General features: G+C 41.9%; 1 long non-coding RNA gene across 3 annotated transcripts; it reads right to left on the reverse strand.

The window, feature by feature from the left end:
- Positions 1-1,755: 1,755 nt before the first annotated feature.
- On the reverse strand, positions 1,756-24,523 carry LOC109285669 (uncharacterized). 3 transcript variants are annotated; one of them, XR_009455266.1, is made up of 5 exons: positions 24,456-24,523; positions 22,970-23,068; positions 18,514-18,679; positions 9,907-9,985; positions 1,756-2,179 (listed from the first exon to the last, which is right to left on the reverse strand). It is a non-coding gene; the product is annotated as an uncharacterized LOC109285669 (long non-coding RNA). The 3 variants fall into 3 exon arrangements; XR_002093480.2 differs by lacking the exon at positions 1,756-2,179 and having other exon boundaries at positions 9,099-9,985; XR_002093479.2 differs by lacking the exon at positions 1,756-2,179 and having other exon boundaries at positions 9,099-9,985; positions 18,514-18,682.
- Positions 24,524-24,744: the final 221 nt, after the last annotated feature.

The raw sequence follows: 24,744 nt of genomic DNA on the forward strand, positions 1-24,744 counted from the left end.
GCTACCCTCCCACACTACGCAGACCTGGGGGGGAAGGCAGCTGGCTTCAGCGTACAGAGCTTCCCGTCCATGCCACATGAGTGCTAGAGCTGCACGTATGCATGGAGAGTGTTGGTGGTACAGATGGCCCAGCAAAGACTGCACCCCTCACTGTGATGTGCAGCACTGGCTGGAGCCGCACCCCACCAGGCGCCTGCACCGGGCACGAGTGGCCTGAGTGCCCCCACTTGCTGCTGCTGGTGGGAGTACTGAGAGGTATTACTGACAGGTTGTCTGTGTACCACTGGTGGAATGCATACCACAGACTGGGAACCAGTGCTCTAATCTATTGTATAATCTAGTCTTAAATTATGCTGCTCAGTAGTGAGACCGTTCTACAAGACTTCTTCCTTCTTCCTTCTTCCAATTTAATGTATCACAGTGCTAAGTTTTCCTAACGTTCCTTTTCATCATTTAATCCTCTAGTTCCTAGTTATATTATATGAATACCACTTGATAATTCTTTCTAATTATGGGTATATTTATAATCTTGAAAGATTTATAGACTGATACCTGCCCCATATCTCCTACCTAGTCATTGTTTAGACAGTCTATACATAGCTCTCTTAATCTTTCCTCATAAATCTGTCTCTCCAGCCCCTAATCTCCTTTGTTGCTCCTCTCTGACTTCGCTTCAATTTATTTATATTACGCTGACAGTGAGGTGCCTATGCTGAATGCAACATACCCAATATGGTAGCATCCAAGCTTTGTCAACAGTTGCTATTACCTCATTGTTTCATAGTGTGATGCCTGTGCACCGACTATAAAATTACTTAGACCTTTTTTACATACATATTGCACTGCAAACTGATGTCTAATGCCGGGTCAACTGCATTAGATAATGCATGGCTGTTGATTCACTCTTGTAAACATGTAAATTTCAGGTTAGTTTTCCCTAATGTTGTGGGTAGCTCCAGTAGTGCTAATAATTTGTTACTGGGCACACAAACTAATGCCCTGTTGCCAGTTTATCCCTGATGCCCAGTTCATCCCTGATAATTGAGGCTATAACAAAACTCTTCCAATATGCCAGTTGTCCAAGCCTTTGAGGAAAATCATAACTTTAACCAGTATCCAAACACTTATTTAATAGTTCTCATCCTTAGCAGCCTACATTATAATGGTAACCATGGGAAGGTTAGTCCATTTGCTTGAACCTATAACTTCCACATAGAAAAATACTTGTTATTCTCATTTTAACTACTTAAATACTTGACTGATTCAATTTGCATTGAAATCCTAGAAATCATTCCAATGATTCTAATGGGAGCATGAACTAGTTATGTAGCTTAAGATGCAGATAGGCACCTGTTGGGATTTCAAAAGCACTTAAGGCAGACTAGGTACCTAATTCCTGTTGATCCACTAGCCAGGTCCTATGCTCATGCAAGGTCCCACTGGCATCCAGCACAGGGAAACACAATCAAATTCCAGTGGAGGACAGGAGCAAGAACACTCATATTCATTTACACAATATTAACAATGCTTACATTTCTATCATCTTTGGTTAAGTGGCAAAGTTGATCATATATTATTCTTAACATTCAGAAATTTTCCAGAACTGGCTTAACTTCCAAAACTTCTCTCCTTTCTTAAATAATTATAAAATATATTGATTGGTAAAAAAAGTTCTTCAGTAATATAAAATAAGAATTACTGCTCTCTGCATGTATATGTACATTAGTGTTGGCTACAAAGGACCGACTCTCAGGATCATCATAAATTCTAATTTATTAGATGGGATGTGAAGTTATAAACTTTGAGTTATGACAGGTACTGGTCACCTTAACACACACTGACACACACATATACACACTCGCACATGCAATTGCTGCAATAGTAGTGTAGCACCAATGTTGGTTTATACCTATCTCAGCACTGGAGTCTGCTGTTGATGGTCAGCTTCCTCCAAGGTGATGTCTTCTCCAGAAGGGGGTCACCAGCTCATCCTTCTGTCTCAGTAGGTCGGGTGCTGGATGAGACGGCACCACTGAGGGTCACGCTTCACTGCCTTTTATCCCTTTCTGGCGGACTTCTGTGATCCCCCAGTATCATCTTGGCAGCCCAATCCAGGGGTCGCTATCCCACATGGGTCTTGAGTAGTGCCTGACAGCTGTTAGTCACAGTCACTGGGGTTCTGCCTGATGGTGCAGTTTTGGAAAACAGTTTGTGATTTTGATTAATTTAACAGTGATATTGTTAAGGGTTGCAGGAGCAGACTGGAGGATGTCTAGTCCCACAAACCAGTCTCCAGCATTGATTAACTCAAACTGGATACCTTGTTGCACATACAATGGAGTTCCAGACAATGGCATTGATACCTTCCTCCAGTCAGTCTGCAGAAAGCAGCTGCTAATGGCTGCTCATTAACTTGTAACCACATCTGACTCTGCCTATTACTTAATCACTCACTCAGATTCGCTCCCATTCATTCATGAAACCAGCCCCAATGCAGCAATGCAATTCCAGTGATTACAATTCCAATGCGTTCTTACAATAAATAGTTTTAGTAATACAAGGTATGACTTTACTTTAAAGAAAAATACATTTGTTAAAAGTTAAATGGTATAAAATATAAAATACAGAATGCCAGGGTAAAGATGAGACAGATGAAGTATGAAAAGAAATATACCTTAATTAATAAATGCAAATGTGAGGTAGCGAGGATTAACAGCCACTGGGGACAGTAAGTAAGTTAGGTTAGATGCAGTATAAACTGCTAATTTAGCATAAACTTTAGACAGATATGGGAAGTTTGCTTTGAGAAATAGGTTTGATCAAAGGGGGGATGTGTTCACCTGGATATATTTACAGTCATGTTTTGAATGCACCTTGGCTTTTCTTGTCTCTTACAGGCTTTGCTTTGAAGTGGATATTTTAGTTCTTTTGTTTTCTTTAGTGACACTTAGCTCAATTGATATGTAGATGTAGTTTGTAGGTTTCTCCTATAGAAAGTCATTTTAGCTCTCTGGCTTGCTCTGAGCCTTGCCACACCCATGCAATCAGTGCGAGGTCTCTGCAATAAGGGGCTTCTTGTTACTTTAGTTCTTCATGCATATACTTTTTGATGGATTTAGCTATTTTAATTTTTTTCCTTTAGAATTATTTAAAACTAATTTGCATAAAGCTTACCGCTTTAGCAAATTAAATCTAAACGAACTGATGAAATTTAAAATTAAAAATACTGGCCAACTTCTTAATTATAACAGCTGTAAAACACTGAAGGAGATTTGAGAACAATATTATTCATTTTAATTTAGCCTTTTGAAAACTACGCTTTTGTTGAGTAATCAGCCACAAAAGCCACAAAACAGGGTTGCTTTTATTTCGGGAGGAGTCCAATTTTGTCTTTTGGAGCTCAAGTTAACTCAGCAATAGAAAAGTCTTCAAAGATGTCATGACAACCGTATTTTGTTCAAGAAATAAATAAAGATGGAATTCATATGTTATTCTTTTGATGGATTAAGGGCCATGTTTACAACAAAATAAGTTTATATTGGTGCTGGCCTTGAATGCTCTGCAGACATCCATGGGTCACTTTCTGCAGAGACTAATTCTTATTCAAGACATACAATTACAGTAACTATTTTCATAGCTAGGGAAAAAGTTATTTCCAATTGGCTAAAGTATAGCTTTTGCTTAGCTGTTTCTTACTATTCCTACTTCTCTTTAGATCCTTATTTTAAGAGCAATTTCTTCTAATATGAGCCTTGGTTATATTAGAGATGTACTGATTTAGCATAAAATATTTTCAGATGTAATTTAAAAATTATTGGGCATGTCAACATGAGATATTTACTGCTGAGTAGTCTAATTAGCTCTGCAATAAATGTCCTAGCATCAACGTGTGCAGGACTATTAGGCTGGAGTAAACTAATAAACTCTGCAGCAGAGTACTACTTGTATATGCAAGTACTATCTTGATGCAGAGTTTTTTACTCTGTAGCAGCACGTGTGTAAATGATGACCTGACTGGCTGGGGCATGCAGATGCTTCAATGCAGGGGTTGCCTGCTGGCTACTCTCGTCCTCGAGCACTTCTACCCTAGCCAGCCCCTCTGAAGCATGTTGAGCTGGGTCAGACCAGCCCTGGGCTGGCAGGCTGATCTCCCTGAGCCCCCAGCCAGCTGGGACTGCTCCAACCCAGCTCAGCGTGCTGTGGTCCCAGGTGCAGATGTGAACACAGTGCCCGGGAGCAATAAACTCTGGCACAATAAGCACCAGAGTGTATTGTGTCACATTAATATGCATATGTCAACACACCCCATTAAACATCTGTCCCAATTTAAGCAGAATTATGGGCCAAATCCAATTTTACTGTGGACATAGTCAAATTGTCCTGGTGGTGTCATAGATAGCTCATTTAGATTTTTGGGCCTGATCTTATCATTCTTTACTTGAACAAAGTTTCTACTGGCATCACTGAAGGTTTTGCCTGATTAAGGGCTTCAGCATGAAGCCTAAAAAAATTATTTCCAACTGCATATCTAAGATAATATTCAGAAGGCATGTGGCTCACATAAATGATGTTGACATGGCATATGAGAGGTCTCCTATCTGTTTTCAGTATCTCAAGTGTTAAACAGAAGTTACAATGTAAGATTCATGCTCTTTGACTTCGGTTTATATTCCAAAACAAATATATATTTGTATTCAGAGACAGTCATCAATGCCAGCAGCTATAAAATGTTAATATCCATTGTTATTAGTCAGACATCATCTGTCTGGTGCCTCTTCACCTTTTTCAGTATTGTTTTAACAGCTCATCATTCACTGAAAAAACATTTTAGTTGGATTTTTTCACCCATCTCTTTTCACAGCACCTATATATGAATGTAATTAGTACTCGGAATGATCTGAGAAAAAGAGGTTGATTGAATTGGGTCTTATATTTGTGGACAAACTGGTATATTTATCTCCATTTTCTTCCTTTGGTACTCTTCATTTACTCTGGAGTTAGTGGGAGATCAATCTGGCCCATACTTTTTGAAGAACTCCTCATATATTAAGTTAACCATTGAGCTGTTACATAGGTTTACAAGGTCAAGTTTTAAAATGTATGTACTTATTCCTGCTAGTCACAGGAATAAGTACATTTACTCAGGATGGAACAATTCTTTGTATTAGCATTAGCATCCAAGCAGAAAAGGAAAAAATATTCTCTGCTTTTCACTGCCAAATCTAGGCCAGTTGCTGCCACACTAATACTCATGGTGAGCAGTATTTATTTCAGCCAGATTCTGAGTAAATGTAAATTAGTGTAACAGAAAAATGAATGAAGCTTTGCCATTTTATACTGCTGAAGATCAGCCCCATGCTATAGACTGACATCACCAGATTTTTCCAAACTGTGTATGCAATTTTTGCTCTTGCCATGTACCAATTTTTGCTTGCCAAATACCACCCATGTTATCTGGAAATGCATGCAAGTGAGGCCCCTCTAAATGTTATAGGTATTGCATAACTAACTGGTTAATTGCACAACTACTTTGAGACCAGCTATACATGCAAAGCACCTAACATGCCATAAAAAGCTCTGACTGACTATAAAATTAGACTAACTTTATGGCTGGTTGCTACTGAGCTTCAATTTGCATGTGTAGCAGGGCCTCCCCTTGCAGCTGGGAGCTTCAACCCCAGAGGTTAGCTGACGGGGCTTCCAGCTGCAGGGGTGCACCATGCCCAGCATGGGCTGGGAGTCTCACAATTGAGGGGACTCTCAGCCACAGCAGCTGCCAGTTCTGGGTCCTGGTAGTACAGGGACCCAGAATTCCACAGCTGTGATGGCTGCAGAATTCCCAGCAGCCAGGGAACATGGCTGCCCTAGAAGTGCATGAAACCTCGATGCTGTGGGATCACAGCTGCTGTGATCTCCCAGCCTCAGGGGTGTGTGAAACCCCTGGAGCTGGGGGGATTGTGGTAGCCATGATCCTGAAGCCCCATGGGTGCATGGGGCACCCCTGCATCTGGTAGCCTTTCAACTTACAGGGTTCCCAGCTGCAGGAGCTTGATTCTTGTTCGTGCAGGGAGGGCCCTGAATCAGGCTCCCCTGCACCAGCAACGAGGCATGATGGATTGTAACGTAAGATCCCACAATCATTCCTCCTGTGATGCATGTGTAGTGTGGCAGGAGGTGTGACTGTGTGAATTACACCTTAGATCCCATCATGCCATTACCTGCACATGTAAAGAAGCCCATATTTACATATGTGTAATTGTGTCTGTGGCAGGGTTGCCTATCTTCACCTGGTTCCTCAGGCTTAGAGAATTGCCAAGCGATTCATGGGGTAAACCCACCAATCAGAGAAGCCTCGGGAGGAAACTGCCCCACCCCTACATCACTGCAAAGTGAGGAGCAGACCTAATTGAAGACTGCGTTCCACCTCCCCCCAATTGGCCAGTCTTCAATCTTGGGGTGGAGCCCCAAAAGCTTATATAAGGAGCTGTGTGCATAGCACATGGAGGAGACGACAAGGGATGGAGAAGAAAGAAGAAGCTGGGGCTTAGGAACAGCTGGGGAAGAGCTAGCCAGGGGGCACTTTCAGTTGCCCTGAAGAGCCCAAAGACTCAGCCATCAGATGGGAGCAGCAGGTGGCTGCGTCCCCAACCCCTCATTGTGAGAGAGCATGGTGAGCCAGTGCAGGCATCTCTGCATGGAGAGTCCAAGAGGGACCGGGACATTGAGAGCTGCTCGAGGTGGGTTGGGTCTCCAACTCTGGCATGAAGCAGGCATCACTGCATAGAGGGTTTGAGGGACCAGGACCTTGGGAGCCACTCAAGGCAGCTCAGGTCTCCAACCCTGGCACAGGACTGACACCGGTGCAGACACCACTTCACAGTGAGTCACTGATGGGCCGAGGGCCCTTGGAGGGGTAGGGGGTGGTTTGGGCCCCATTCTCTGCTGCCAGGTCCAAGGGCTTGTGGGCAGCGCAGGCTCTACAGTGCAGCAGGTCTGTACTGGAGTCCCAGCCCTGGGCATTCATGATGCAGCCCAGGCCCGCAACTTGCTGAGAAGGCCAAGCCATCTGGGCGTGTGAACGAGTCATGTACCCCACAAAGGGACTGAGACAGAGCACACACTGCAGGACCATTTGCCTAGCTGGGGACGAAACACCGGGAACACATGCTGGACTTGTACTCACTGGGAAGGGTGAGCTCTCAGGCTAGGGGTTTCCCACCGGGGAGGGACACAGTGGATAGCCCCATCAGAGGGGGTTTATGCTAGAGAAAGAGAGACTCCTTTAGAGAAAGGGGTATTTGGGATTGCCATATATTTTGGAGTGTTTATCAATTGCTTATTGTGTCTTATATTTTGGAGTGTTTATTGACTGTTCATTGTGCTTTATATTTTGGAATGATTACTCATTGATTGTTGGGACATACTTACCCTCTGGGGATCCATGGGCGAGGTTTCTATGGTGTGTCTTGGGGACTGCTATACTTACCTGTTCTGTTATTTGCTGACTTGAACAAATTATAAAATGTTTATCATTATCATATATCCAGTTATTCTATCCCTTCCCCTTTTATTCTGCACCTGAATAAACCACATATATAGTTAAGCTACTGTGTCCTGGTCTTCCTCTATAGAGACACTGGAGAAAGGGAAACTGCAAGCAAGCTGCAGTTTTTGCCTCCAGCATGTATGTCCTGCTGACTATCCTCTTCTATTGGAGAGGGAAGTATACACTTCAGTGCACCCAGATTACACGTCAATTGTGAAAATGAGATTGCTCCTGTCTAGTTTACAGATCAAATGCTAAAACTATTAGGAGAAATGGTAAAGTTCTGGTATACGGCCTAGTATGAATTTAAACCACAGAACATAAAAAGCTTCTTAGCAGAAAAAATATCCAAACATGTATAAGGAGAGAGAAAGAGAGAGAGAGAGAAGTGAAAGTTAAGAAAAAACACAGAACAAGTATTCAAACAGAATATAGTATTATGTGAGCATAGAGTTCATCTCATTCAATAAATTTAACAGAGCTCAAGGGGGTACTAAATTAGGGTCAAGAAAAATCTTGATAGTAAGTATTGACAGGTTATTATTATATATTTTGTAATTGTATTTAAAATTACATTGGAAAAAAAGGACTAGGGTGATGACAAAATAAGAAAAGAAAATCTCTGGGAAACAGAGAGACATTTATTGTCATGTAATGATTTGAGAAAATATAGTCTGGAAGGAAATACATCCAGGTTGCAGGTTCAACATGCATAAGGATTAGCCATTTTGTAATCAATTCAAGCCTTTCCCACAAACCTCACGTTTCTGAACAAACAGATTGTGACTCAAAAACTCTACTTTCCAGTTTTCCATGCTCCAGAAAGGACATGCCCTGCACTGATATTCCCTGTGCAGTATACCGCCCAAAACACCCCCCACCCATTGTTTCCTTTAGTTTAAATTTATTTTAGTGAACCTATAAACCTCAAGTTTTTCTCCCTAGGAATGCTGCTTTGTTGCCCACTATTATACCAGGTCTTCTCCATACAAATTCTATTTGATTACTTTATTGGCGGTCAGTCATATCCCATAGCCCTGCTTTCCTATGGTTGTATGTTTATTATACATTAAACACTGACAATGTAATTCATTCCACAAGAGACAGTCAGATACTGATCTCACATAGCATTCTAAACTAATTCAGCAGGTTCCAAACTAATTTGTGAATATCTTCCCTGCTGTCATTCTGTCTCAGTCATAGATTATAAGCAGTTTATATACATCTGTTACACTGGTTCTTGGTATATGCCCAAATTCTGTGGCCCACCTCACAAAACAAGGTATTTTCAGGATCATCAGTCTTCAATCTTGAGCTTCATTCTTAAAATCTATAATAATCTAGAATCCATGGATTAGTAGTTGTTCACTGGCTGGAAATTGAGCATCACTTTGCTACAATATCCTTCAACCTAAGAGAGCTCTGGAATTCTATCTTTTCTATTCAGTATGTGTCCAAATGTGCATCAGGTGGCTGTTGGAAGACTTCAGTTCTCAAAAAGATTGCATGGTATAGTTGAGCTCTGCACCTGGAAAACCTATATGATGTAGGGAGAAAGAAACTGTATCCAGATAGTATTAAGTTGTCTTCTCAGCTATTTTTTTTTTTTTCAGAAATGCCCTAACCATTGCATTGAGCTACTAACGTTGCCAAGAGACTTTGTCTAAGAAATTGGTCTTAAAACTATGTATCTTTCTATCATCCAAAGCCTTGATGCCAAACAACTTGGTACTTTACACAGATATTAAACAAAAAGTGCTATGAATAACCTCCTTCTTTCCTGTGTAACCATATATCATGAAGATTTTATTTCAGTTTCAGTGTCTTCTCTTAGTTCAGCTTTCAGCCAGATCACACTTCAAACAGTTAAATCAGTAAGTGGCAATTTCACTTTTAACTTTTCTTATTAGAATATGTGAGATTAATTATATTCATATTTCAAAAATAATCTAAATTGTGGATCCAAAACTGCTCAGATGCCTAGTTTGTTTATGAGCTCTAAGGTTAATTGTGGGATAACTCATTTGATACACAATGCATTAATAGAACTGATGACATTTCTTGTATTTTATATTTTATTTATTTGTATTTTAAATTCTGCACTTCTGTTTTCATTTGTACTTTTTTAACCTTAATTAAAAAATAAAGAGCCAGATGATGAAGTCCTTACTTAGGCTAAATGTCAGTTAATGGGACTTAAGTCTGTTACTAAAAAAATAAATGTTACTGAAACAGTCGTTTTCTTATAATTATTAAATATCCCATAGAATTATCACTAGATGTGAAAATAATTAGTGATTACCTTTAAGTATTAAATTAAGTTACATGCTCATTCTTGTATTCTACAAGCTATGACAAACTTGCCTTCACCAAAAGCAGCTGTATAATGCCAGGTCATTATCTGCAAAATGTGTGACCATTCCTGTTGACAACATCTGCCTAGAGACAAACAAGGAGGATATTATTAAGTGGAACTCAACATTTTATTATCTTGGCTTGATAGGCAATACAAGAAAGCTGCCCATAACCACAGAACACATGGTATGATGTGACATTGGAAAAAGGTTAGGTGGTTCCCACATTAATGCAGTCATTTCTGTTAGCACACCAATACTTGGCTTTATAGCCTACTGAAAGAAGCCACTTGGGAGGCAGACTTTGTCTTTAACAAGATGATGGATAATAACAGGTTGGAATATGAAAAGCGGAAGTACTGAACTACTTCAGATTCAAACAAAAAGACGTAAGTAATAAACTCTAAAATATACCAGCCCTTCAGCTGGTAGAACATGGCAAAGCCCACTAACTGCAAAGGAAGCACAGCAGACCTAGAACTTGAAGGCAAATACACTCCTAATTGATTGATCTTTGCTGTTTAGCACCAAATTCTGCAGGATTAATTCTTCAAAAGCTTATAGTAAGTTTTATTTTCATAAACTCCATTGATTGTGGTGATAATGGGTGCGTCTACACAAGACACTTAATGCACAATAGCCTAATAACAGTGCACGGTAGCATGCCGGGCAAAAACTGTGCTAATATGCTACTGTGCATTAATATTAGGCTACTGCATAGTAAGTGTCACTAAAAAACCATGCACTGGTGCTACTGTGTAATAATTGTAGTTACTGTGCATTTAGTTAGTACTCCATTAAGCAAGTACTAAATTAAATGTGCAGTAACTACTGTGCGTTAATGAATGTGTAGATGCACCCAGTGATACTCTACTTAAAGCCAACATGCCACTTTTACTCTACCTGACCATTTTCAAGTTTGGAATTATGAATAATCAAGATGTTTTTCATACACAGACAACAGAGCTTGTGTTTAGTTCTTTGCTCATTTGACCACATAGACATTGACATGCAGTAACATTTGTTTTGGAATTTTCTGTTTAGTTACCTTGCAAGGACTTTATGAGTTGGGTATTTAAAAAGCGTGACACCCATTTTATCCTTACACTTTGCTGGAGAGGTCCACAGACAGACACTTTACCTCATAATGAATATGCAAAAAAACACCTGTCATTTCATAGATTTCATAGATTTCTAGGGTCAGAAGGAACCCGGTAAATCATCGGGTCTGACCCCCTGCTCCAGGAAAGAAAGAGCACTGGGGTTAAGTAACTCTAGCCAGATGCCTGTCTGATCTCTTCTTGAACACCTCCAAGGTAGGGGAAAGCACCACCTCCCTTGGAAGCCCAGTCCATATTTTAGCAACCCTTACCGTAAATAATTTCTTCCTTATGTCCAATTGTAACAGGTATCCACTCTGGGCCGATCTAAACGTGGCCCACGCACCTGTTCCTGGAGCAACCGGCTGCCTTCTTGTCTGCCACGCCTTGCTGTTGATTGGTTAATTGATGTTAATTAGCGGGAGGCTGCCCTTGTATTGCCCTGATACCAGGGGGCGCTATCTGCAGCTCCGTTTCCTTCCCTATACCGCAGCCCATGCCTCGCCAATGGACTAGACATTGTTATGTCCTAGCCTTATTATAATCTGGCCCCTTGTCCTCTCTGGGCCCTACCTTTTTTGATCTGCGCCCTCACCGGCGCTAGTGCTCTCCATGGCCCTATCTTACTATGTGCCCTCTTCTCTGGGCCTTCCCAGTAATGCTGCCCCCTCTCTCGGGGCCTTCTCCACAATGCTGCCCCTTCTCAGGGCCTTCACAGTAACGCGGCCCCATCTCTGGGGCTTCTCACCTGTCCCCTTTCTGGGGTCAGTGCACCCTGACTGCTGCGCCCTCACTGGTGCTGGGGTCCCCACACTGCTGTGGGTCCCCTATGAGGCCTCCTCCAACCCCTAGTAGCCTCACTCAAACCACCGATGACAAACAGCAACACAAACGTAAGCCCCTTGGCTATAACATAAATGGAAGCCACCCGGCCATAACAACAGTCCAGCCTACCAGGGAATACTCCATCCCTCAGCCATGTCAGACGCTGCACCTTCAGTCAGGCTGCTCCTCTCTTCCATGAGAGAGAGCTCCTTCCTCCTTGGCTGCTGGCAGGGAACTGCCTCTGGCCCCAGCCCCTAGAGTTTATAAGGGAGCCAGGCCCTGCCCCTTCTGGTCAGCTAACCTCCTCTGGTTGCCCTGGCAACCAACAGCTGGGCTCCTTATTCACTGCTACAGCTTCCTCCCTAACAATTTCCCCTCTTTAGGAGCAGGGCACCTCAGTGCTCTGCGACACCAATCTAAATCTATTCTCCTTCAGTTTATGGCCGTTATTTCTGGTAACCCCCGAGGGGTGCCCTGGTAAACAGAGTTCCCCCTATTCCCTGCTGACCCCTCCCCACCCCAATGAGTTTGTAGGCAGCCACATGATCACCTTTCAGCCTTCTCTTGCGGAGGCGGAAGAGATTCCGGTCCCTCAGTCTGTCTTCATACGGTCTTACCTGCAGGCCCTCAACCATATGAGTAGCCCTCCTCTGAACCCTCTCAAGGTTATCCACATCCCTCTTGAAGTGAGGCACCCAAAACTGGATGCAGTACTCCATCTGTGGTCTCATCAGTGCTGCACAGAGGGGAATTATCACTTCCCTAGACCTGCTTGTGATGCATCTGCTGATGCAAGAAGGAGTGCAGTTAGACTTGCTTATTATCTTATCACACAGGTGACTTGTGTTCATTTTTGCATCAATTAGGACTCCAAGATCTCTTTCTATTGTTGTGATACTTGTAATGGTACCTCCCAGTCTATAGGTGTGTTGGAGATTCTTTCTCCCCAGGTGCAGCACCTTGCATTTATCCTTGCTAAATTGCATCCTATTCTGATCTGCCCATTTCCCCAGTCTATCCAAGTCCACCTGAATTTGCTCCCTGCCCTCCAGTGTGTTTACTATACCCCATAGTTTAATATCATTTGTAGATTTGTGCAAGGTGCTTTCAAAACTTTCATCCAAATCACTGATGAAGATATTAAACAGTACTAGTCCAAGGACAGAGCCTTGGGGGACACCACTGCCCAGATCCCTCCAGGGAGAAACTGACCCACTCTCTGGGTGTGTCCCATTAGCCAGTTTTTTTCACCCACCTTACTGTGAGAAAATCCACATCACAGCTACTCAGTTTGCTTGTAAAAGTTGGGTGCGACATTGTGTCAAAAGCCTTTTTAAAATCCAGGTAAATAATGTCTACTTCCTGCATCTATGCACTTTGTGACCTGGTCATAAAAAGAGACCAGGTTAGTCAGACAGGATCTGCCTACTATAAACCCATGCTGGTTGCCCCTTAACATTGTATTACCTGCAAATATGATCCTTTATGATTTTTTCTAAGGTCTTGCTGAGAATTGAGGTGAGGCTAACTGGCCTATAATTACCTGGGCCCTCCTTCATCCCCTTCTTGAAAAAAGGGACCATATTGGCACTTTTCCAGTCCTCTGAGACCCATCCCAGGTGTCATAAGTGCTTAAACAGTTGTGCCAGTGGTTTTGCTATATCATTGGCCAATTCCTTCAGTACCCTTGCGTTTTATAGTTTCATAGTTGGTAAGGTAGGAAGGGACCTGAGCAGATCATCAAGTCCAACCCCCTGCCATGGCAGGAAAAAGTACTGGGGTCAAACGACCCCAGCAAGGTGTTTATCTAACCTCCAGATCATTGGGGTGAAGATCATTGGGGCCTGCCGACTTAAATACGTCCAACCCTTCCAAGTGCCCCTTCACTAGGTCAATGCTAACAGTTGGTGCATTGCTATTACTCTCACTCCAGACTAAGGACTCATTGGGAGGTGTATTTGTATCCGTGTGCAAAAAAACAGAAGCAAATAAATTATTTAAGAGCTCTTCTCGTTCCATCCTATCAGTTATGAGTTGCCCTAGTCCATTCTGTAGTGACCCTATGTTACCCTGCACATTCTTCCTGCTCCCTCTGTACTTAAAGAAGGACTTTTTGTTATCCTTAATCTTCGTTGTCAACTTGAGTTCTGTATCTGCTTTGGCCTTCTTCAATGTTTCCCTGCAAGCGCAAGCCTTCTTGGTGGCTGCCCCCTTCTTCCACAGGCTGTAGGCCTCTTTTTTCTACTGAAGGCCCTCCTGGATTTCCCTGCTCAGCCAAGAAGATTTTTTTTGTCTCTTTTGCTTCCCTTTGCATTTATTGGGATGGTGTCCCTCTGTACCTGTAGGATCAGTCCCTTGAGGAACTCTCACCCTTCACATCTCATAGATGTGATTACCCCTCAGTCCCACCCTAACCAATCTCCTGAGCCTGTTGAAGTTGGCCTTCTGGAAGTCTAGTACTACTACCCTACTAGTTTTCTTTCCCACCTTATGCCAGATAGTGAATCCTATCAACTGGTGCTCACTATCCCCTAGGTTACCTTGCACCTGTAGATCCCCCACCAAGTCCTCCCCTGTGGCCAGCATCAAGTCAGGTAAGACATCTACCCTAGTGGGATTGCATATCTCTTGTGTTAGATGCAGATCCTGTATGCAGGTTAAGAACCTACGTGAAAGGGCAGACCTGGCTGACTGCTCCTCCCAGCATGTCTAGGTAATTTAGGTCACCCATGACAACTAGGTCTTTTGAGTGTACTGTCTTTGAGAGCTGTTTCAAAAATTCTAGGTCTAACTTTTCCTCCTGGTGTGGGGGTCTGTAGTAGACCACCCACTACCAAGTCCCTTTTACCCTTACCCCCTTGTAATCTGACCCATAGGATTTTGATTTGCCCTTCTTCTGTCCCCATCTTTATTACAGAAGATGTATAATGTTCCCTAACATATAGAGCAAAGCCCCCCCCCCCCACCTTTTTTCCCCAATCTATCCTGCCGGTATAACCCGTATGTATCCTTCAATGCCGACTGCCCAGTCATGGGCGGGGTCCCGCCAGCAATGTTCCCTCTAAGAAGTAGTGGTCCATGAACACACCACTTCGGTCCATGAGTGCACCACTTTGGTCCTGCCTCCCCCTTTTGGTGTGGTGTGGGACACTTACCAAAGGTAAGCTCCTCACTCCTCACCCAGGGCAGGCAGTGGGGGATGGGACTTGGAAGCTGGGGGCTGATGCAGGCTCCGCTGGCTCCAGGGAACTGCTCTGCTCCCCCGCATCACCTCGGGGAGTGCACGTGGCATCAGGACCAGGGAGTGGGGCACTTCCCCAGAGCTGGCGGAGCCCGTGAGCAGTTCCCCGGAGCTGGCAGAGCTGGCTTCGGGGAAGTGCTCCACTCCCCGGCCCTGATGCCACATGCCTTCTTGCTCCCCAAGTTGATGCAGGGGAGCAGAGAAGTTCCCTGGAGCAGGCGGAACCCACACCAGGCCTCCGCACCCACCTCACCTTGGAGCTTAACTTCAGCTCCTCTCCCAGTGAGTAGCCTTGAAAAGTTGGTGCGCGGCCAGACTTTTAGTTCATAGATTCATTGATTCATAGATGTTAGGGTCGGAAGGGATCTCATTAGATCATCGAGTCCGACCCCCTGCATAGGCAGGAAAGAGTGCTGGGTTTAGATGACCCCAGCTAGATGCCTATCTAACCTCCTCTTGAAGACCCCCAGGGTAGGGGAGAGCACCACCTCCCTTGGGAGCCCATTCCAGACTTTGACCATCCTAACTGTGAAGAAGATCTTCCTAATGTCTAGTCTAAATCTGCTCTCTGCTAGCTTATGGCCATTATTCCTTGTAACCCCCAGGGGCGCCTCACCAATTCCCTTCTGTGCCCCCATGATGAACTTATGGGCAGCCACAAGGTCACCTCTCAACCTTCTTTTGCAGAGGCTGAAGAGGTCCAGGTGCCCCAGGCTCTCCTCATAGGGCTTGGCCTGCAAGCCCTTAACCATATGAGTGGCCCTTCTCTGGACCCTCTCCAGGTTATCCACATCCCTTGTGAAGTGCGGCGCCCAAAACTGCATGCAGTATTCCAACTGCGATCTGACCAGCGCCCGATAGAGGGGAAGTATCACCTCCTTGGTTCTGTTCATCATGCATCTGCTGATGCACGATAAAGTGCCATTAGCTTTTCTGATGACTTCATCACGCTGACGACTCATGTTCATCTTGGAGTCCACTAGGACTCCAAGATCCCTTTCCGCTTCTGTGCCACCAACCAGGTCATTTCCTAGGCAGTAGGTAGGTATGCTGGACATTTTTCCTCCCTAGGTGCAGCACTTTGCATTTCTCCTTGTTGAATTGCATTCTGTTGTTTTCTGCCCATTTGTCCAACCTGTCCAGGTCTGCTTGCAGCTGTTCCCTGCCCTCTGGCATGTCTACTTCTCCCCACAGTTTTGTGTCATCCGCAAACTTGGACAGAGTACACTTCACTCCCTCGTCCAAGTCGCTGATGAAGACATTGAAGAGTATCAGTCCAAGGACTGAGCCCTGTGGGACCCCACTACCCACACCCTTCCAGGTCGATACCGACCCATCCACTACGACTCTCTGGGTGCGACCCTCTAGCCAATTCTCCACCCACCGGACTGTGCAGTCATCCAAGTCACAGCCTCTCAACTTGTTCACCAGTATGGTGTGGGATAGCGTATTGAAGCCCTTCCTGAAGTCTAAGTAAACGATGTCAACCCCTATGGCTGTGCACGTGCACACCTTAGAGGGAACCTTGCCCACCAGGTTTCTGTTAGACCAACCAGGTCAAGATCTTTATCTGCAAGCAGGAGTGCAAGTTCCTCTTGCTTGTTTCCCATACTTCCAGCATTAATAGAGACACCTAAGCCCCCTGATCAGTGCCCTTATTGTACTCCCTGCATCAGACATCAGGGAGGAATTATAGAAATGGAAAAATGGTTCAGTACAGGAAGATGCTATGCTGATTGTTAACATTGCCAAATCTGTAAATCTGTCATAAAGAAATTATATGAGGGTTAAGGCGTGGGTCTTTTCTCTTCCCTGGTTTCACACAGTCTGTCAATGTGGCTACTGAGGTTAGTACAAGTAGAGCTGTCATAGAAAAATGGAAACAGAGAGCTATTTGGCTTTTGCCTGGGGGGGGGGGGGGGGTTGATTAAGGTCCTGTGGACTGGAGATGATACTGAAAATCAAGAAACAGTGTTTCTATTCCTGGATTATTTTTTTTAAACATAATTATCAGAGAGACTTCAGCATTATAAAATTATCTTAAAATGGCACAATACAGAGGGCATTTAAAGCCAAATCCAGAAGTGAATAGTCTAATTCTAGCGTAACTCTTGCTCTGAAGGTCCATAAAAATGTAATATGGAAATGTAATATAAAGGAAACCAATAGGACAGTGACATAATATTAAAGAAAGCCATCTCTTGTTTTAACTAAGACTTTCCTATACCACCTTCTAATTCTTCATTGTAAATTGCACTAAATTGACTTTTTTTTTTTACCTACAAGGTGAAAATAGCTTTCAGAGAGAGAAAACTATGGCAAGTGCTTCTGGTTGATATCTATTTTCATAAATCTTAAACACATGTAAAAAAAACCCTGATTCTCCACTTGTGGCTTTGTTTCCTATCCATCTCACTCAGCCTCTTTTACCCCTAGTAAATGCAAAAATCACTTGATACAGCAGCAAGTAGGCCCAGAGATGTTAGGGAAACCAAAATTCTGTTCTGATGAGATGAAGATGTAAATGGAAAGGATGCATGAATAGATATATACAGCTATGTAACAGTCCTTATATAGTACATACATATATAAACAAAGTATAAGTAGTAGAGCAGGCACTTGCCTTTAAGGTTACTTGCACATGCATAATTCATGATCGTGTGACTTATTTTAAGCCATGTGATCATAGATTAGGTCCTGCTTGTACAGATATTCACCAGCACTGGGAGCCATGGCAGGACCTTGCTTTTCTAAGTAAGTCAAGGTGGAGGGAAAAGGTGGGTGAGATTGATGGGGGACTGGTGAGTGCACATGGGGAGTTGGTGGATCTACATGGTCGGGTTGTCTGTCCAGGGTTTGGTGAGTCAGAGGGCTAAAAATATCTTAGTCAGGGTGGTGGGGGATAGGAAAAGTGGCAAGTGGCTGTGATTTCCCAGCCATGGAGCTTCAGTCTGAACATATACACATATTAGGTTAGATTGGGCATGAGTTAGGCCAATCCATGTAGTGCACCTCCTTAGGTGAACTAAGTTACATCAGGCCGGCCACTTTTTGTCCAGTCTAAACTCTCCAAAGATCATCAGGTCTGACCCCCTGCTCCAGGCAGGAAAGAGTGTTGCGGTTAAGTAACTCCAGCCAGATGCCTGTCTGATCTTTTCTTGAACACCTCCAAGGTAGGGGAAAGCACCACCTCCCTTGGAAGCCCATTCCATATTTTAGCTACCCTTACCATAAATAATGTCTTCCTTATGTCCAATCTAAATCTCTTATCCTTCAGTTTATGGCCATTATTTCTGGTAACCCCTGAGGGGCACCCTGGTAAACAAAGTGTCCCCTATTCCCTGCTGACAAGATGAGTTTGAAGGCAGCCACAAGATCACCTCTCAGCCTTCTCTTGCAGAGGTGGAAGAGATTCCAGACCCTCAGTTTGTCTTCATAGGTTCTTACCTGCACGCCTTCCACCATATGAGTAGCCCTCCTCTGAACCCTCTCAAGGTTATCCACATCCATCTTGAAGTGAGACACCCAGAATTGGACGCGGTACTCTATCTGCGGTCTCACCAATGCCGAACAGAGGGGAATTATCACTTCCCTAGACCTGCTTGTGATGCATCTGCTGATACAAGAAAGAGTGCAGTTAGCCTTGCTTATTATCTTGTCACACTGGTGACTCATGTTCATTTTTGCATTAACCAAGACTCTAGAGCTCTTTCCATTGGTGTGGTATTCAGAATGGTACCCCCCGGTCTATAGGTGTGTTGGAGATTCTTTCTCCCCAGGTGCAGCACCTTGCATTTATCCTTGCTAAATTGCATCCTATTCTGATCTGCCCATTTCCCCAGTCTATCCAAATCCACCTGAATTTGCTCCCTGCCCTCCAGTGTGTTTACTATACCCCATAGTTTAAAATCATTTGTGAATTTGTGCAAGGTGCCTTCAACACCTTCATCCAAATCGCTGATGAAGATATTAAACAGTACTGGATTGACGGGGGGCTGGTGAGTTCACATGGGGAGTTGGTGGATCCACATGGTGGGGTTGTCTGTCCAGGGCTTGGTGAGTTGGAGGGCTAAAAATAGCTCAGTTAGGGTGGTGGGGGATAGGAAAAGCAGCAAGTGGCTGGGATTTCCCAGCCCTGGAGCTGCACTCTGAACATATATACATATTAGGTTAGATTGGGCATGAGTTAGGCCAATCTATGTAGTGCACCTCCTTAGGTGAACTAAGTTACATCAGGCCCGCCTCTTTTTGCCCAGTCTAAACTCTCCAAATATATGTACCCTAGTTTGATTGATCTAAATGCAACATCTACATGTACCCTAAGAGTTGCAACCAGAGGCTTAATAGAGCAGCTTTGCATCCAGGGAAGCAGTGCAACATGCAACTTAAGTAATTTTTTTTTTCTAGTGGTCCAATAAATATTTGTGGTAGAAACATCTGAAATAGATGCATCTTCCCTTCAGATTGAAGGTGCTGGATTTCTTATTATAATGAAGAGAGGATGCGGCCAAATAATCACATTTTTTTTTTTAAAGATAGGAAGATTAATGAGAAACATGAGAGGAAATATAATTAATACACACACAATTAAAATTTAAACTTTGTATTTACTAGCGCATAATATAACCTAAATTGTAACTAGCTAGCTGTGTACCTGGCAACTCCATAATAATCAAGATCAATATATTCTTATCCAACAAAACTCAGCTTTTGTGCATTCTTGAATGGTATAGCTTCAGAGCAATAGTTTAGGTCTCTCATGGTAAACTTGAGCTGTGTTGCAGGTGTTTTAGTTTATCACTGAGAGGAAATGACTTTTTTTACACCTAATTTAATCTGAAGCTATTCACAGTTTAAAATGTTCAGTAACAGCGACCTTTCTAATGACTAACACATTGCAGGTGGTCCAATAGTAGGCCAGTGGTTAATGTTTGCTATTGCAGAGACCGAATTAAATGTCCACCCAAGTGTTGTTTTCTTCCGTTTATAGTATTAAAACAACAGCTGGCACAAAACTAAGCCACAGTTAAGGAACTTCTGAAAAAGTTTTGATCTATTTGGTTCCCACAATAAGATAGTGTTACCTTTTACTCTTATTGAAACTTTGGGATTTTAATAATAAAATGTATTTCCTGCAACCCAAATGTAAATAATAGACTTCAGATATTCAGGGCCAAATCATGCAGTCCTTACTCAATCCTTCTTCAAGCAAAACTCCCATTGACTTAAATGAATAGGGCCTGATCTCACATTCCTTAATCAGACAACAAACTTCAACAGGTGCTTTATTTAAATGAGAAATCAGAGTATTGAATCAATCCTAAGGAAGTACTTTAAAATACAGTCTTTTTTCGCAAATAGCTTTAGGGAAGCTCAGTTCAGTAATCACATAATTGCGGCTACTTGCAGGTGTTAAAAAAACCCAAAAACAGCACGGCAAACTTGGTGCACTCCTGGGTCAAGCCTAGCGCATGACCAAAAGAGGCAGTGTGTTAGTTTGACCCAGCTCTACTAACATCTGTACAGACCGGCTACTTTAGTGTGGGGTGGGAGGTTGGTGCTTTTATCTGATAGTTGATTGAATCAGCTTTATATAAGAGCACAAAAAAGCCCCGCTGACGTGCCCAATCTATACAGAAGCTTCAGAGTCGGGTTGAAGTACCACACTGCTGCTTCTGGTAAAGCATGGTTTTGGGGTTTTTTAATATCTGCAAACAGCCTATATGTAATATAATACTAGAAGCTTCAGAGTAATCTTTTAGCTCATTTTTGCTAAAGCAAAAATTGTGGATGCAAGCTATAAAGTCAAGAGCTAGGTAAACATATATCCATATTTAAGAATCTAAAGGAAAAATTATTTTTGGACTTGATTTTAACAGGATTTTTTTATCATTACCCATATCCAAAATAATCTGTTTTTCCTCTGCTGTGCATATAAAAATAAAATAAAGATGCACAGGGTACTCTGGCTAGTCATAGCTGCAATCAAATGGCATCTTCCCAGTTTCAGAGCTTTTTTTCTTGTAACATTTACAGTATTGCCCAAATGAAGCAGTTCATGGTCCCTCTGACATAAAGCAAATAACATGTGACAACCATGTTGGGTGGAGCTGCAGATGCACTGGAGGATAGGCTGGGATTCAGAATTACATGCATAAACTAGAGAAATGGTCTGCAATCAATCAAATGAGATTCAACAAGAAAAAGTGAAATGTCCTGCACTTGGGATGGAATAATTGCATGCACAAATACAGACTGGGGAATGACTGGTTAGGCTGCAGTACTGTAGGGAAGGATCTGGGAATACAGTAAACCATAATATAAATATGCACCAACAATGTGCTCTTGTTGCAAAAAAAAAGGCCAGCAGCATATTTGGGTGTATTAAAAGGAATGTCACTTGCAAATCAAGAGAAGTGATTCTTCCACTCTTCAGCACAGTGAAGCCTTACCTGGAATGCTGTGTCCAGTTTTGGGCCCCACACTTCAAGAAGGATGTGGACTGTTTAGAAAAAGTCCAGCACAAAGCAACAAAAATTATTAAGGGACTTAGAAGCAAGGCATAGGAGGAAAGGCTGAAAGAAGTGGGGTCATTTAGTCTTGAGAAGAGAAAACTGAAGAGGGATTTGATAACAATCTTCAAATACGTGAAGGGTGATTATAGAGAGAATGGAGATGGGCTTGTCTCTGTGGCTTTAGGGGATAGAACTAGGAGAAATGGTTTTAAACTTCAGCGTGGGAAATTTAGGTGAAAGATTACGATAATTGTGAGGGTAGTCAAGGATTGGAACAGGCCACCTTGAGAAACTGTGGAATCTGCATCTTTGGAAGTTTTCAAGAGCAGGTTAGACAGACACTTTGCTGGGATGATTTTTAGTCAGGGATGATTTTGTCTTGAGCAGGGCGCTGGTCAGTACTCAGCATTTTATAAGATCAGCCCTGAAAAGTTGATAATATGTAACTATCTTACCCAGAGGGTACTAATCAGGATAATATCTAGATTTTTAAAAAATTATGTTTTATGTGATGTTCAGTAGAGTTGGAACACTTGATATTTCAACATTTCATTTTTGTTTCTTTGGGGTGGCAAGGAAAAACAACAACAAAATAATAATTTCAGTCAATGTAAAATGATTTTTTTCTAATTTTCACTTTGAAAAACTAAAGCACCAAACAAATTATTTTTAGAGCTCTATACAAATTATTCTTTTTTGTATCTTTTTTCCATTCTTTCCTCAGTGTATTATTTCTAAAGGTCCTCATGCCCTCCCAACTCCTAACAATAATGTGCTATTTAATCTTTGAAATAAAGTTGAATTTTTATCATCTTTTGAAGCTAGAGCTAAAGCTTGTTGAAATCATTATAAAGACTCTCATTAATGTCAAATGACTGGGGCCTTGAAACTGAGCAGTGGTATTCACATTTAGCCAGAAGGTTTTCATTCTAGTAGCAATTTTTATGGCAAAATAAATTCAAATTGGAAATAAGTACATACATTTCACTACTTCTTCCTTTACCTGCACCTGTGAAAACTATTCAAGTCTACTGACTTGAAGGGTATATGACTACAAATGACATTACTTTATGACTTAGTCCTCACTGTGTTGATACACATTTGTAATGATATATCTTGTGTGTTAACATAATTGTTAATATATATTAAAATTGTAATACATTGCAATGGATTTAAATTATTTTATATCAAACACAAATGTATATATAAATATCTTTAGTAGAAATGTGGAAACATGACAGATTTAATCTTTTCACAATATACATATACTATAGGTACTTACTTATCAAACATAGCAATACATGTAGTAATATATAACATGCATGTGTACAATGTATATGTCACTCACAAGAATATTTAGCACCATTTCACCTTCCTTTATATCTTACCATGCTATAACTTTTTTCCAGTTGCAGTCAAAGCTTGCACACATATTAACGTGAGACCTTTATTGTCTTGAAATTAAAGCTTTTGAAGTTTCTTCCTCTCTGAGACAAAAAAGAAAGCACATAGTTGACATCAAAGTGGAGACATACTGATGGATAGTAATTATGGTAACTTAATGTTATCCAATCTCCATATTTACAAGCCTGCCTTTACTTTCAACATTATGTATTTTGATCAACACCTTTAGAAATAACCAAAGTGCCCAGCTACTTATAAAATCTTTACTGAATCTAGTTGGAAGTCAAATACTGCTGTAATAATTTATATATATATAATATTGTGGCTTTTTTGAAACCTCATTTAATTACTTTAGTTGGGTGTTACCAGATGTGAAACCAGACACAAGGGTGAATTTTTACAATTTAAACACAGCTGCTTAAGACACAATCTGGTTTAGGACACAAGAGATAGATTTAAAATATTACATTTATATTAAAAATAGCAGGGAATCATATACAGACCAGCTAAAGGTCTTCTTGGCAAACTTATTAAACTTCAAGTGAATCCATCCAATCCAAGTCCAAGAAAAGGTTTCAGAAACTAGCTCGTGAATGGTGATGTTGTCACCCCCCCACCCCTGAAAAATCCCAGTATAAACACATGTACATGGAATGTTGCTGTTTTTTAATTAAACTCTCCATTCTTTTACTATGTGCATTATGTAAGGTGGGCTCTAGAATCAAGAATGAAATGCATCTGCATCTTGAAACAGTTTTAAACACCTCTAAGTACCAGGATGACAAACTCAAAAGAAGTTTATTTATCTTGGGCATTTGAGTTTTACAGCCTTAAGAGAAAATAACTTTAGAAATCCTAGAGGGGGTTTCCACCCTATTCTTGAATATGTGACGGCACTGGCCAAATTGTTGATATGCTTAGCAGAGCATGTAAGGTAGTGAGAGCAGCTGAAATAACTCTGTGCGTCTTCTGCATGTTGACCTCTGTACCACACGTATGCGAGGAGGGAGAGTGGGCAGAAAAACATTTACATCAATATTTTAACAAGAGCTGTGTAGGATTGGAAAAACTTATCCAGTAAGTCAGCTTTCTTTTGCCTTAAAAGAAAATAAAATCCCAAAGCAAGTAAGTTTGATGTACTGTCAGTTTAAAACATGCTCACAGTGTGTATTTTAAGTTGACAACTGAAATTATAGTCTTTTGTAGCTGTATTCCATCCCTGTAAATACCATCTCCAATGACCACCTTTATTATTATCTTACATTTGGTTCACAAGTATATGTATGTACTATTTTGTAAAAAAAGAGATATCTTTCCCCTGACTTAACAAACTGTGATCCACCAGAAGAAAAAAAAGGATTTACTTAAAATAATACTATGATAATAACACCCTCCCTTCTGAACCCTCTTTCCTAGCTTGAGCTCTATTTGTGACATGATTTACAGAAATAGTACAGATAAAAAGCCAACCTTGCCAGGCACTTCTTCCAAGCTGCTCTCTGTATCTGACACTTGGTGCTGCTTTCAGTGACTGCTTTGGTGCAGCAACAGCTGCAGTAGCTAAATAGAACCAGCAGTCTCTTCTCTGACCAGTTCACTGCAGCGCTCATTTTAACATGTTTTTTCAAAACAGGAAAGCATTCCTCAGCTCAGCATTATAAATATTTTCTCAGTAGACCAATATTTAACTGGGTACTAAATTCATTTGAGAGCAATCAAATGTGATAAAACCTGAGTTTTCAATGGAAAGAAAAATCAT

Source organism: Alligator mississippiensis, chromosome 10 (genome assembly GCF_030867095.1).
Source record: "Alligator mississippiensis isolate rAllMis1 chromosome 10, rAllMis1, whole genome shotgun sequence".
Lineage (NCBI taxonomy): Eukaryota > Metazoa > Chordata > Crocodylia > Alligatoridae > Alligator > Alligator mississippiensis.